Source organism: Theropithecus gelada, unplaced genomic scaffold, assembly GCF_003255815.1.
Source record: "Theropithecus gelada isolate Dixy unplaced genomic scaffold, Tgel_1.0 HiC_scaffold_15884, whole genome shotgun sequence".
In the NCBI taxonomy this organism is placed as follows: Eukaryota; Metazoa; Chordata; class Mammalia; order Primates; family Cercopithecidae; genus Theropithecus; species Theropithecus gelada.
In genome coordinates this window covers 3093825-3107072 of record NW_020257641.1, presented here as the reverse complement: position 1 = coordinate 3107072, position 13248 = coordinate 3093825, and the positions used below count along the sequence as shown (strand labels likewise).

Below are 13248 nucleotides of genomic sequence, written 5' to 3'. Positions count from 1 at the left end.
TTAGCTGGGTGTGGTGGCATGTACCTGTAGTCCCGGCTACTCAGGAGGCTGAGGCGGGAGGATCACTGACCCTAGGGAGGTCCAGACTCCAGTGAGCTGTGATCTCACCACTGCACTCCAGCCTGGGCAACAGTGAGAACTTATCTCAAAATAAATAAATAAATATCACTCTAATATTCTAGAAGGTCTTGAAAAAGCAATTGGCCTCAGAGCCAAATACACGCTAAGGCAGGAAAAGCTGCCAGTCCCTAAGAAACAGGTAAGGCAAAAGACTTGTTACTCAGATGCAGTTCCCCTTGTCCCGAGGAATGAAGGGGCCTGGCTTCAAGTCCTCCTTCAGCCACTGACTCACTAGAGGATTAGGCAAGTCATTCCCGCTCACTGACAATATCTGCCCTGCCTACGTCTCAGGGCAGTGGGGAGGGACACCTGGAAAACGTGTACCAAAGGCATACTCAACCGGGTAACAAGCACAGGCACATTCTCATCAACGGAAGCCCTTCATACCCTTCTTTCTTCACCACTCAGAACACAATGTAATTTCCCTTAGAGGCATAACCAATGGGCATTTCAGGATGTCCCTGCCCTAAATCTCCCCAGCAACTCCTGAAATGGCTCTAACCAAAACAGTCTTGCCTTCTCCTCCCTGCTGTGTCAGTGTGTGAAGCCTGAGAGGATCACACAAGGAAGGTGCCACCTCCCCAGCCACGTTTGGGAACTACGGTGCTAGAACAGGACCACCCTCCTCTCAGGGGGACCACACTGCTGAACATCTGTCCTGAACAGTCACCACCAGAAGTACAGGCGTCCCCACCCTTCCCTATGACTAGGGCTCTCAACCCAACAGAACTCCATCCACCTCCTGAAATGGCTAACCCACCTGGTCCCTGCAACCTCAGGCACCCCAGCAAACCCTTCGAGAGCCTCTACCTCTTCTAAGAATGTTCCTCTACCTTCTAGCTCTGTCTGAGACCTGGGTGTGCCCTGGGGACACCACATCAAGCAGATGCTATTTCTCCTCCATGCCATGTGCTTCAGGGCCAGACAGACCAGATATGTGTCCTTCCTCCCTCCCCAATGTCGCCTGCACTTCAGTACCTCCGTTAGCCCCCTCCCTCTTACAAAAGCCCCCACACGTTTGAGGCCTGGGCTTTCCAGCCATAATAGCCTGTCCCTCACCTCGTTACTATCCACTACGGACCTTCTGGTCACTTCTCCCATTTATTGAGGACATCTGCTTCTGGTCTGCAGACTTCCGTTCTACCCCAAGTCCCGTCGTCCTCCCCAGTGACACCTGAGCATATGGATGTCCCAGCCAAGCTTGGCCCCTCTCAAGTCCTTGATCCTCTCTTCTCGGAAAACCCTTTCCTTCATTCTATCTAACATTGTCATGGTCAAAACCTGAACTTCACCGTCACCAGAAACAGTTACCTCCTCTAACCCTCTAGCCTCAGCCTCCATCCTTCTTGCTCACTTGTTCAAATACCACCCCACACACAATTCTCTGCCCTCTTGAAACCTGCAAGCATTGGCCTCCAGCACTCTCTGTCTGTGTAACAAGCCCCTCTGGGCTGCACTGCCTCCCTCACCAGCTTAGATCCCAAAGCCTGACATGAGAAAAGCCCTCTTGCAGATACCTCATCTCCCTGCTCCCTTCCCCTCCATCTCACTCGCTGTTTTCAGCACCTGCACCCAGCACGCAAATGCTGCTGTCGAGGAAAAGAAACTCAAGAAAGCAGCCTGCCAGCACTCCACTTTCAATGCACTTATGATCACAAACCACGAATGGGCACTCCCCCACACTTCCTAGTAATCTCGCTGTGACTCACCCCGTGCCCTCCCTCTGCTCACTCTTGACAGATAACCAAACCTCATTTGTCCCAGAGAACACCAAGCCATCAAGCCCAAACTCCCTTAGAGCTCCTTCACCAAATCTACAAACCTTCCACGCCCTTCTTCTCCTTGTCTCCAGCCTCATGGAGTGCACAATCCTGCTCTTAGCAAAGGCCGAGCCCTCCACCAACACCATACCCAAGAACTTAATTCCTACCACTACCCTTTTTCGGCAGCACCCATCAGTCTTTACTTTGCTACAGGATCACCCCCAACAGTGTGTAGACTTGAATCTTCACCCTAAAGACTCGCACATGCGTGCATGCCTTTGACCCCCATATATCCTTCTAGCTAATGACACAATTCCTCTATAGGAATTATCTATGCTAACACTTCTCAAACTTTAACGCATAGTTTACCTGGGAATCTTGTGAAAATGCATATTTTGATTCAGTAGGTCTGGAGTGGAACCCAAGATTCGGCACCACTAACCTAGTCTCTAATCATGCTCCTGACCCACAGGCCCCACTCTGGGTAGCAAAAGTCTGTGTTTCCTTCCCTCACTATTTATGGAAACCATTCCAACCCAACTTCCTCCCAACATAAGCTCACAGAAACTTGTAAGATCAAGATCACCCACAAACTCCACGTAGCTAGCTCCAATAAAAACTCTTCTTTCTTCCTTCCCATGCCCTCCTCCTCTTTAAAATGAGCAGGTAGCAAGAGCGATAAAATGCTGCCTGGAAACGGAAGGCCCGCAGCAGGCCAGTATAGGGCCCCTCCCAGCGTCCCCCTCCTGAAGCCATCCCTCCTGGCTTCCACAGCCCACATTCTCCCACAGGCTGAGCGCTTCCCAGGTGGCTCTCTGGGCCCTTTCTCGGCGCCACTTGCCAGGCATTCCTCCTCCCCCTCTAGATGGCAACATTTCTCAGAGTTCAGTCTTGCTCCCTCCTCATCTGCACTCTCTTCCCAGGTACCGCATACAGCTCAGTGGCTATACAGACAACTTATGAACCTGAGGATGCAGCCCTGCCCACTCTCCTGGCCCCCAGGCTCACAGCCTTGCTGCTGCCCCTGCCCACTGGGCTGCCACAGGATTCTCAACTTATTCCCAAAACAGAACTCTTTATTCTTCCCCCTTAAAATCTGCTCCTTCACTATCCCCCATTTAGTAGCTACCAAAGTCACTACTAGTATCCCTACCATTACCAATGACCTGGAAGTCATTCTTAACTCCCATTGCCTCTCCCCAGCTCAATTCATCACCAATTCTACGGATTCCATCTCCAACATAGATTTCAAATCCATGCACTTCTTCTATCTTCTCTGCCACCATCCACTCAACAGCCCCAGCTTCCTAAGTGACCCCTCACTGCCACTCCAGCCCCTCTTCAATCTGTTCTCCACACAGCCCTTCCAACGAAGCTTCTAACACTGCACATGACACTGTGCTTAACGCTCCTTAAAGGCTCACCATGAGCAGCACCTAAACCCCATGGCCTCCGTGGCCTTTTCCTTGCCTTCCTCCAGCCCTGTGAATGTGCCAAGCGCTTTCCTACCTAGGACTCCTCCCATATCCCCCCACCCTGATGCACACATGCGTACACACACACACACACACACACAGCATTCAGGAAGGCCTGAAGCAAGAGGAAGCAAAGTCTAGTCAAGAAACTGGAGAAAGACCTTCACAGCTATCTGCAGCAGAGAGAAAGGTGGAGCCCAGTACAAGATACCACTGAGGAGGAAAGGAAGGGAGGGATCATTCAAGACCCCGGTATAGGCCAAGTTTAGGGATCTGGGACCTTTGAACGCACTGGAGAGCCACTTAAGTATTTCAAGTAAATGGGTAACATAATTAGACTTGAATGTTGAAAAGGTAATCGTGGCTACAGAGTAGAAAAACAGGGGGGTCAAGAGCAGATGTGGGTATGTACCAGGCCAGGCCGGCAACATGGTGGGGACTAAGGAGATGATAATGCCCATGAGGAAAGTGACTAAATTTTAGACCTACTTAAGATGTTAAAAAATGGCAGTGTTTACTAAGTGAACAGATATAATTTGAGATGTTTAAAAGGCTTGCCATGCAAGTATTACTAGAGGTATCACATTGGCTAAAATTCATTCCTCACAATAGGATCAGCTATCAGCAGTAAAGCACTGGCCACCAATCCTTCCTGTGGGAGGAAGGAGGGAGATTACAAGGAAAGTAGAGTGAAAGAAAAGAAAGATACTAGCTCATAAATTAGGGCAGACGATGGGAAAGGAGCCAAAAATAGGAAGCAGAGGAAGTGCAAATAGTGCTGACTTTTCAACTCTGCCTAACAGTGACTCTAACAACCTTCAACTGGATTGGGAAGAACAAAAGCTATTCTCAGAAAAGCTTGTCTTCTGAGGTTGAAATTTAACATGATTAATGAAATCTTTCATTATAAATATGCACAACTCAAAGGATATTCATTATAAAAAATATCAGGATCATAAAATTTTTAGAGATGAAAGGGACTTAGAGGTCATTTAGCCAGGCTCAGGCTCAGGATTCAGAAACTCTTCTCTCTACCTGTAGTCACTTCAGGAAGATTTCATCCAGAGCTAAAAGAATAACGCCCTTCTATCCAGGTGGATAATGAAAATGTATGAGGGTCTCAAAAGAGAGCTGAAGAACTGCTAGGCAAACAAGCAGTATCCAAAGTTTTAAAATAATGGGGAAGAGTAAGAGGGTTTAGGTTCTCCGAAATTTTTCAGCTACTTTGCCAATGACTTTTACTTTTAAGAACGCACAGATAATGAATGACTAATTTTAAGCCATTCATCAAAGGAGATCACTCTGTCAATATTTTTTTACCAACTTGTTTTGGGGTAAAAGAAAAAACTTCAGACGTTCCTTTCGGTTTAGGGACCAGCAAGATCTGAATTTCTAATTTCCAAAGCTACTGCATACTTGGCTAATTCCAGCATCTGACAAAGAACCAGAAGAAAGAACACAAAAGTTTCACGTACAATATTAAAGCTTCTAGAATAGTAAAGACCCCAGCTGTGTTTCCATCTCCTAAAGTATACTTCAGTGAACATCTGCAAGAAAGATTTTCTCAATGATGTTTGGACTAAACCTTAAAAAAGTTGTGGTGGCCAGCCTCCAAGAATACTGATGAGCCCTGACCTCCCCTCTTGTAGTCCTTTCCCACATTGTACCAGGTCTGGTCTGAATGCTAGTAGAAGGGATGGTATGCCATCTCCAAGATTAGACACTGGATTAGTCTGCTCTCACGCTGCTATGAAGAAATATCCGAGACTGGGTAATTTACAAAGGAAAGGGGTTCCATTGACCCACAGTTCCACAGGGCTGGGGAGGCCTCAGAAAACTTACAACCATGGCAGAAGGCACCACTTCACAGGGCAGCAGGGGAGAGAATGAGTGCCAGCAGGGGAAATGCCAGATGCTTGTAAAACCATCAGATGATGTGACAGCTCACTATCAGGAGAAGAGTATGGGGGAAGGCCCCCATGATTCAATTACCTCCCACCGAGTCCCTCCCACAACATGAGGGGATTATGGGGATTACAATCAAGGTGAGATTTGGGTGGGGACACAGCGAAACCACAACAGACACCAATATACTGCTGCTTCCATCTTGATCATTATCATACTCATTCTCTCCCTCTCTCCCCACCCCCCTCAGATCACTTTCTCTGGGGAGAAAAGCCATGTTGTGAAAAGCCCTGTGGAGAGGCCCACAGGGTGTAGAACTGAGGCCTCCAGCCAACAGCCATGTGAGTCTGCCATTTTGGAAACAGATCCTCTGGTCCCCGTGGAGCTCCAGATGACTGCAACCTCAGGAGGGAGCCAGAAGCACCCAGTCAAGCTGTCCCCAGATTCCAGAACTTCAGAAACTGTGTGAGATCATAAATGTCTGTTGTTTTAAGCTGCTAAGTTTGGGGAAATTTGTTATGCAGCCCAGAAAACTCATTCAAAATGTGGGCAACCTACAGGCAGCCAGGCGCGCAGGACCAAACTACTAAATTTCCTTCAACTCATGCCGTATACTCAGTAAAATTACATAATTTGGAACAGTGCTATCTATAAAATGCCCACAAAGCACTGACAAAAGCAACAATGAAAACAATATATTGGCAATTATCAATTAATGATAACTTTTTCTGCATTTAGATTTCGACTAAAAAAACAACTAGCCACCACCACCACCAACAACAAAAACAAAAACAGCCAAGAGAACACTAAGGAAAATTACAAGCAGCTACTTTTTTTTAAAGTGACAAACTTGAAATTGAGACCTGGTTAGAATTTTGCAATTGCTATAGTAAGCAATACCGTCCCTCTTTGACACTCACTTCCACATCCTCTTCATCTTTCTTTCCACTGTCACCCATCCAAGGCTCATTAACCCTCTTGCCTACTGGCCCCTCTGCTTTTTGGAATATCTAAGAATATGTGTACACATAGACCAATATTTATATTCCTGGCTACCAAAAGAACTGAGGAGCTAAAGAAGACAGCCCATGGTCAAATCTCCAAAGCCATATATTTAACTGGTATGGCTTGGATCAGTGGATCTGTGCCAAATAGACAGCTGACACTCAGTAAATGTAAGTTTCTCTCCTCCTTACGTACTCCGCGGTGTGATGAGGGAAGAGTTCCTTTTCCTCTGTGCTCGGCTCTCTTTGCGCTAACATTCAGAACAACATGCATTCATTTAAAAAAACAAAACAAACAAACAAAAAAGCGTCTTGCATGTCTAGAGCAGGGGCTGGTTAGCAGTAACTAGAGCCAATGAAAAGTGGGACTCCTGTATACCACCTGCAGACAAGTTACACTGGAAAACTACAGAGTTCACCTAGATCTCTTCCCACTCTAGTTGTTATGTTGTCTCCAAATTTAGCTTTCAAGAAAGGTCTCTAATGATGTTTCTAACTTCCATAAATTACATGAGAGGGGTAAGAATTTAGTAACTAAATGCAAAGAGATATAGTAGGATTATGTGATTTGGAACAAAGGATTATCCCTGCCAGACGGGGTGGCTTACGCCTGTGATCCCCAGCATTTTGGGAGGCCAAGGTGGGAGGATGGCTTGAGCCCAGGAGTCCGAGACCAGCCTGGGCAACACGGTGAAACCCCATCTCTAAAAAATATATAAAAATTAGCGTGGCATGGTGGCGCAAGCCTGTAGTCCCAGCTACTCGGGAGGCTGAGGTGGGAGAATCACCTGAGCCTGGGAGGTCCGGGCTGCAGTGAGCGGTGATCGCACCACTCCACGCCAGCCTGGGAAATAGCGCAAGATCCCGCCTCCCAAAAAAAAAAAAAGAAAGATTATCTCAATTCTCAGGCTTAAAATTTTTCATGGAATCTCAAGCCATCTTCAGCCAAGGCAAGAATTTAGAACTTTCCTACTCTCATTTTTCACCAAAATCTTTTCATATGCCATGAAAGACTTTAAATCATGTTTCTCTATCCTTATGGTCTAGGTCCCAAGTTCCCAAAAGATATCTAATAACTTACACTATTGTCCACAGACAATCCTGGGAAAATGTTCTACTCCTCGGGTAGAGGGAAATCTGGCTGAGATCTCCGAAAAGAGTGCTGTTTCCAACGGAAAGCAATGTGAATGGGCAAGGAAGGAAAGCCCCAGATATGGTCAGAATAAAGCAGGCCGGCTGACAACTAAAACCACACACCAAAAACATGTCTCCCTGGCCGCCTTCTCCCCCGTTCCCATTTCGTTTAATCCTAACAATTAGGGTAACTATCATCGCCCCTCTACAGTTGTTGACTCTGGAGCTCAGAGGCGGAAAGATCGTGCTCCACATCACAACACTGGTAAACTCTCAGAACCTGCATCAAACCTAGGTCTTCAAACTCACCCCTCCTGTTTTTCCCAATATGCAGTGCTACCTTTCATGGTCGCCCCATTTCTGAGCCTTGACCTCTTCTGAGCTTTGACATCCAACCATCTTATGGCTCTGCTTTGAACATCAGTCACTGACACCTCTGAAAGATTCACTATCCCCTCTGATACTCCGTGCCCACCATCCATCCCCAAAACTTCAGAAGAAATGAGGTTAGAAAACCAGGACAGAGCAGAAAGTGCACTGTTCTACAAGAGCTGAAGACGAGTCACAGTTAACCCAGATGAGCAATCAGCCAAGTCTCTTCCACGGCCAATTCACTCAGTCCGCCAGGCACAAGCACTTCTCTCCCGAAGACTCACCTGACAAGAACACCCACCGAAGTTCCAACGTTTCTCGTTGGAAATGAGCACGGAGAGGACACTGCTCACGCAAGCAGTGTGGACGCAACAAGCTCCGCGCCCCGCAGCCCTCCACCGAGCACGGATAACCTCACACCCCCACAGGTGGCGAAAACCGGGGCGGCGATGCCCAGTCCAGGCGCTTCCCCTTAGAAGCCCCTTCGCCGCTGGCCCCTATCAGAAAGGAACGGGGAGGAGGCTGGGGGAGAAATAACTTTATGCTCATTTGCTAGACAGGACCAAAACAAAACCAGCAAACCGAAGCCCTTCAGGAACACCGCCCAGTTCACGGCGCGTGCAAGTTCCGAGGGCAGTAAGTTTTTGCAACACTTCCCAGCCCTGACCCTGCCCAAGCTGCAGCCGGAGGACTGAGGAAGTGGACGGTCCCGGGCGGGAGGCCCGCGGCAGGAAGTGGAAGCAGAGCCATCTGCGGGATAGTGAAGGAACCGCGGCGACAAGGGAGAGGCGGAGGCCGCCCCCGCTTCCTCAGCCCCAGGCAGCCCGGGAGGCCGAGACTCCCCCAGGGAGCCCCCTGGAGCGGAGCGGGGCCGCTGCCCGGGCGTCGCCCTCCGCCGGCCTCGGGACGCGACGTGTCCTGCCGCCTCCCGGCCACAGCCCGGCACGGAGAGATCAAGACGCTGCGGGCGCGCGGCGTACCCCACTCCGCAGCCCGCGCCCCACCCCGCCCGGAGCCCGCGGGCGCCGCGCCCTTACCAGAGACCAGTCCAGCCGCCTCCGCCGTCCGCACCCGGCCAGCCGCTCTTAAACGCGCCCCGCCCCCTCCCGGGGCCGGACCCCAGCGGTCCTACGCCGATTTGTCATTGAGTAGCCCGGCTCGCTTTCCCACCCCCCGAGCGCGCCCCCGGCGTCGCCTAGGCAACCCCTCCTTTCGAGAGCGCGCCTTCGCTTCCGTTCTTGCCCTCTCGTCGGAAACCACGCCCGTCGAGGGGCTGTCAGCCAATCCGAGGCGGGTTTTCCAAGCAGCGGGCGGCCGGGGATGAGGTTTCGCCAATGAGAAGCTGCCTTAGGCAGGGGGGGCGGACCCGGCGCGCCTGCCCCGCCCCCCTCTGTTTCCTTCTTTGCCCCCGCCGACACGGAGCTCGTAACCCTGCGGCAGTGGTGTAGCTGCCCGCCGGTGCTGAGGGCGGGTGCGGGCGGGAAAGGTAGGGGCGCCAGTTGTGGGATTCAGGCCAGGGCCAGGACGAAGTAATGGAAAGCAAAAGCGAAGGACAGACCTGATCATACAGAAACAGAAGAAAATTACGAGGCGGCGAAGAGTGCTCGAGCGCGGCGATGGGGACGCCGCCAGAGGGTCCTGGGGCGGGACTCCACCTGCCGCCACCACTCGCTTCGCTGATGACATCCCATCAGCAGTAATGGAGTTACTGAGTGCATCGCGGTGACTGGACCCAGGCCGCCTACAAGGGCCAGAATCCCACCCCAGCCACAGCCTCGAGTCTGGAAATGCAGTGGTCAAGCTCCCGGCCAACAGGTTTTCTCCTGCCAAAACCCGAGAACGTGTGATTTTGTATCCAATACAGCTTCATCTCGGTGGATTTTTCCTCCCTAACCACCTCCGCCTCCACAGGTTTTGTGACCATGCGACCTCATGCGAGTCACAAGGCATCGCAACTAACAGTTTAAATGTCCGCCTCTCTTATCTCTAAGGAAGAGAGAACTATCTCTTATGCAATGTGATATCCATGGCTGCTAGCACAGTGGAATTAATTATTTCATTGTTAATCATTATAAGTTAGGATGCATGTGTACTATACTGGAGACTTTGGGCCATGATCAGATTGCTATGTATCTACCAGATCCAGTCCCTCCATCAGCATCTATATCAAAAAGCACAGAAGCTTTACCTTAGTCTTAAATGACCAGCTTAACAAAAAAAGTGCAATCAGAAGAATATCTTAGTGTTAGCCTACTATTTGAAGTATTCTGTTTTTACCATTCTCATTCACATTTAAAACTTTTATTGAGTGCTAATTGTATGACAGACACTTTGCTAGGCACCGTAAGGAGATGGGGTAGGAGGCTTCTCAAAGAGGAAGCTCCCTAGTATTTATAGCCTAGAAGAGGAATCAGACCCAAACCTTTTCTTATGGAGTAACAATTAAGTGCACAGGTTTGGAGTCTGGAACCATTGGATTAAAGGAGGGCTCTACCTTATGACTAGCAGTTACTTAATTAGGAAACTACTTCTGTGGGCTTTAGTTTCACCAACTGCCCAATAGCAGCACCTCCACGCTATCGGTATGAAGATGTACATGAAAGTCCACATAGAGCTCTCAGTAACAGTGGTAGGAACTTGGTGAGTGCCTCACGAATGTGAGCTTACACAGTGATTGCCACCAGAGGCCACGATGTACAGTCAAGTGCATGATCACCAACCTGGCACAGCCTTATCTCCCAAAACCCATCTGTATCAAGTGTGACCGCATGCAGCCTGGTGGAAAGGGCCTGCTGTGGTGGTACCCTTTGTCAAACGCAAGTATAGAGAGGAGAGCAGCTGCAGCGGCCTACCCAAGTGAAAAGGGTACTGTAGTTGAGGGAACAGGGTCAGAAATCAGGTCACAGGCCAGGATTCTCCTGTTCCCACCTGCCCCCAGCCCCCAGGACTCACAGCAGCTGCAGGAGGTTTCCCCACCTTTCCTGGGGTGCTGAAGTGCCATTCCTTTGCATTGGTAACAGGATGCACGGGGCTTTCTGAGAAATGCTGCATTCATTCTCTGCCTGCCTAGAACTCGGAGGGGTCCTACTGGGACTCCTCCAGCAGGATCATCTGTTCAGATCCCGGATATGCCAGACCCTGAGCTGTGTGGTAGAGTCAGACAGGAGTGGCAGGACCCTTTCGGTGGGACAGTATCATACAGGACACCAATAGGGGAAACGTGTCCCAACAGGAAAAGGGCACCAAGAGGCCACCAGCCTCAGCTGCCTCTAAGATGGCTCATTCCAGGTCTCAGGGGACCTCTTGTCGGCTGAGTTTTCCTGCCAGAACTCTGACTCCCAGCAGAGCCAGGGGCTTGAGCAGCAGGAATACATCCTTCTACTTATTGATTACTGTGGGAGTCTTTAGTGCTGTGTGACAAACATTTCTACTCCTCTCTTCTGAGCACTGGGAACTTCCTAACCCTGTAGTTGGGTGGAGCCATGTGACTAGCTCTAACTGATCACTTGTGAGCAGAAATGACACATAAATCATTTATAGGCTGGAGAAGTTAATTGCCAGTATAAGACCCTCCAGAGCTCTCTTGTTCTTGGTATGGCTACTGAGAATGTTAGAAAATGTGACTGCTCCATCAGTCAGGGTTTCTACAATGAGCACACAGGCCCCCTGCCAACCTGCGATGGACATTTAGAATGACTGAGAAATAAGCCCTTAACGGTTTGAAGACACTATGATGTGGGAATTGTTTGTTACTGCACATAGCTTAGCCTGCTCTGACTGATGCAAGGTGAACAACTCAGACAAAAGGACTGAGAAGAGGCCAGTAAACAGACAAGCACCCCGATAATTACAAATTACGTCATTACAAATTATTTTAGATGGGTGGTCAAAAAAGATCTCTCTTGGGAGGTGACATTTAAGCTAGGACCTCAAGGATGAGAAAAATCAATCTTGGCAAAAGTTGGGGGTGGGAGGAAGGTCAGGAGAGTATTTCAGGCAGAGGCATAAGCCTGTGCAAAGTTCTGAGGCAGAAGAAAGCTTGGTACTGCTGAGAATGGCCAGGAGGCCTGGAACCATGAACAGGGGAAAGTAAGTCACACACGGCAAGAGCCAGATGATGCAGGGGCTTCTCGCTTACATGGAGGAGTTTGAAATTGACTCCTAGTGCGGTGGAAACTGTTGAAGAGGTTTGATATGGTTTGGACATGTGTCCCCTCCAAATCTCACGTTGAAATGTAATCCCCACTGTTGGAGGCGGGGCCTGGTGGGGGTGGGTTTTGATCACGGGGGCAGATCCCTCATGAATGGCTTAGTGCTAGCCCCTTGGCAGTGAGTGAATTCTTGCTCTGAGCTCACATGAGGTCCGGTTGTTTAAGAGTGCGTGGCACCTCCCCGCCTATTCTTATCCCCGCTCTCAGTATGTGATGCACCTGCTCCCACGATGCCTTCCACCATGACTGGCAGCTTCCTGAAGCCTCCCCAGGAGCAGATGCCAGCGCTATGCCTCCTGTACAGCCTGCAGAAACATGAGCTAATTAATAATTAAGCCTCTTTTATCAATTCCCCAGTCTCAGGTATTTCTTTATAGCAACACAAAATGGACTAACACGGATGGGCGAGGTGGCTCAGGCCTGTAATCACAGCACTTTGGGAGGCCGAGGTAGGTGGATCATGAGGTCAGGAGTCCGAGACCAGCCTGGCCAACATGGTGAAACCCCATCTCTACTAAAAATATAAAAAAATTAGGCAAGCATGGTGGCGGATGCCTGTAATCCCAGCTACTCGCGAGGCTGAGACAGAGAATTGCTTGAACCCAGGAGGCAGAGGTTGCAGTGAGCCAAGATCACGCCACTGCACTCTAGCCTGGGCGACAGAGCGAGACTCCATCTCAAAAAAAAAAAAAAGAACTAACACGAGGTTCAAGCCAGGAGGCTGACATGCTTTGATTTTGGTTTTAAAAAGATCACTCTGGGTCAGGCATGGATTATGCCTATAATCCCAGCACTTTGAGAGGCCAAGGAGGGCGAATCTCGGGGTCAGGAGTTCAAGACCAGCCTGGGCAACATGGTGAGACCCCATTTCTATAAAAAATTTAAGGCCGGGTGCGGTGGCTCAAGCCTGTAATCCCAGCACTTTGGGAGGCCGAGACGGGCGGATCACGAGGTCAGGAGATCGAGACCATCCTGGACACGGTGAAACCCCGTCTCTACTAAAAAAAATACAAAAAACTAGCCGGGCGAGGTGGTGGGCGCCTGTAGTCCCAGCTACTCAGGAGGCTGAGGCAGGAGAATGGCGTAAACCCGGGAGGCGGAGCTTGCAGTGAGCTGAGATCCGGCCACTGCACTCCAGCCTGGGCAACAGAGCGAAACTCTGTCTCAAAAAAAAAAAAAAATATATATATATATATAAATTAGGCAGACAGTGGTGCACACCTGTGGTCCCAGCTACCAGGGAGGCTGAGGTAGGAGGTTGAGT

The 13248-nt window shown here is 49.7% G+C and overlaps 1 protein-coding gene across 4 annotated transcripts in view; it reads right to left on the bottom strand.

The window, feature by feature from the left end:
• The window catches only part of LOC112617149 (ras-related protein Ral-B), a 53139-nt gene that overhangs the window by 32556 nt on the left and 7335 nt on the right, over positions 1-13248 (bottom strand). The window contains exon 1 of one of the 4 annotated variants that reach the window (XM_025373886.1): positions 8811-9037. The exons of 1 other annotated variant lie outside the window; for it this stretch is intronic. The gene's annotated coding sequence lies outside the window, so the exon portion shown is untranslated. Of the gene's footprint in view, positions 1-8810; positions 9038-13248 lie in introns of those variants that run through there. 2 more of the 4 variants (XM_025373887.1, XM_025373885.1) reach the window with 2 other exon arrangements.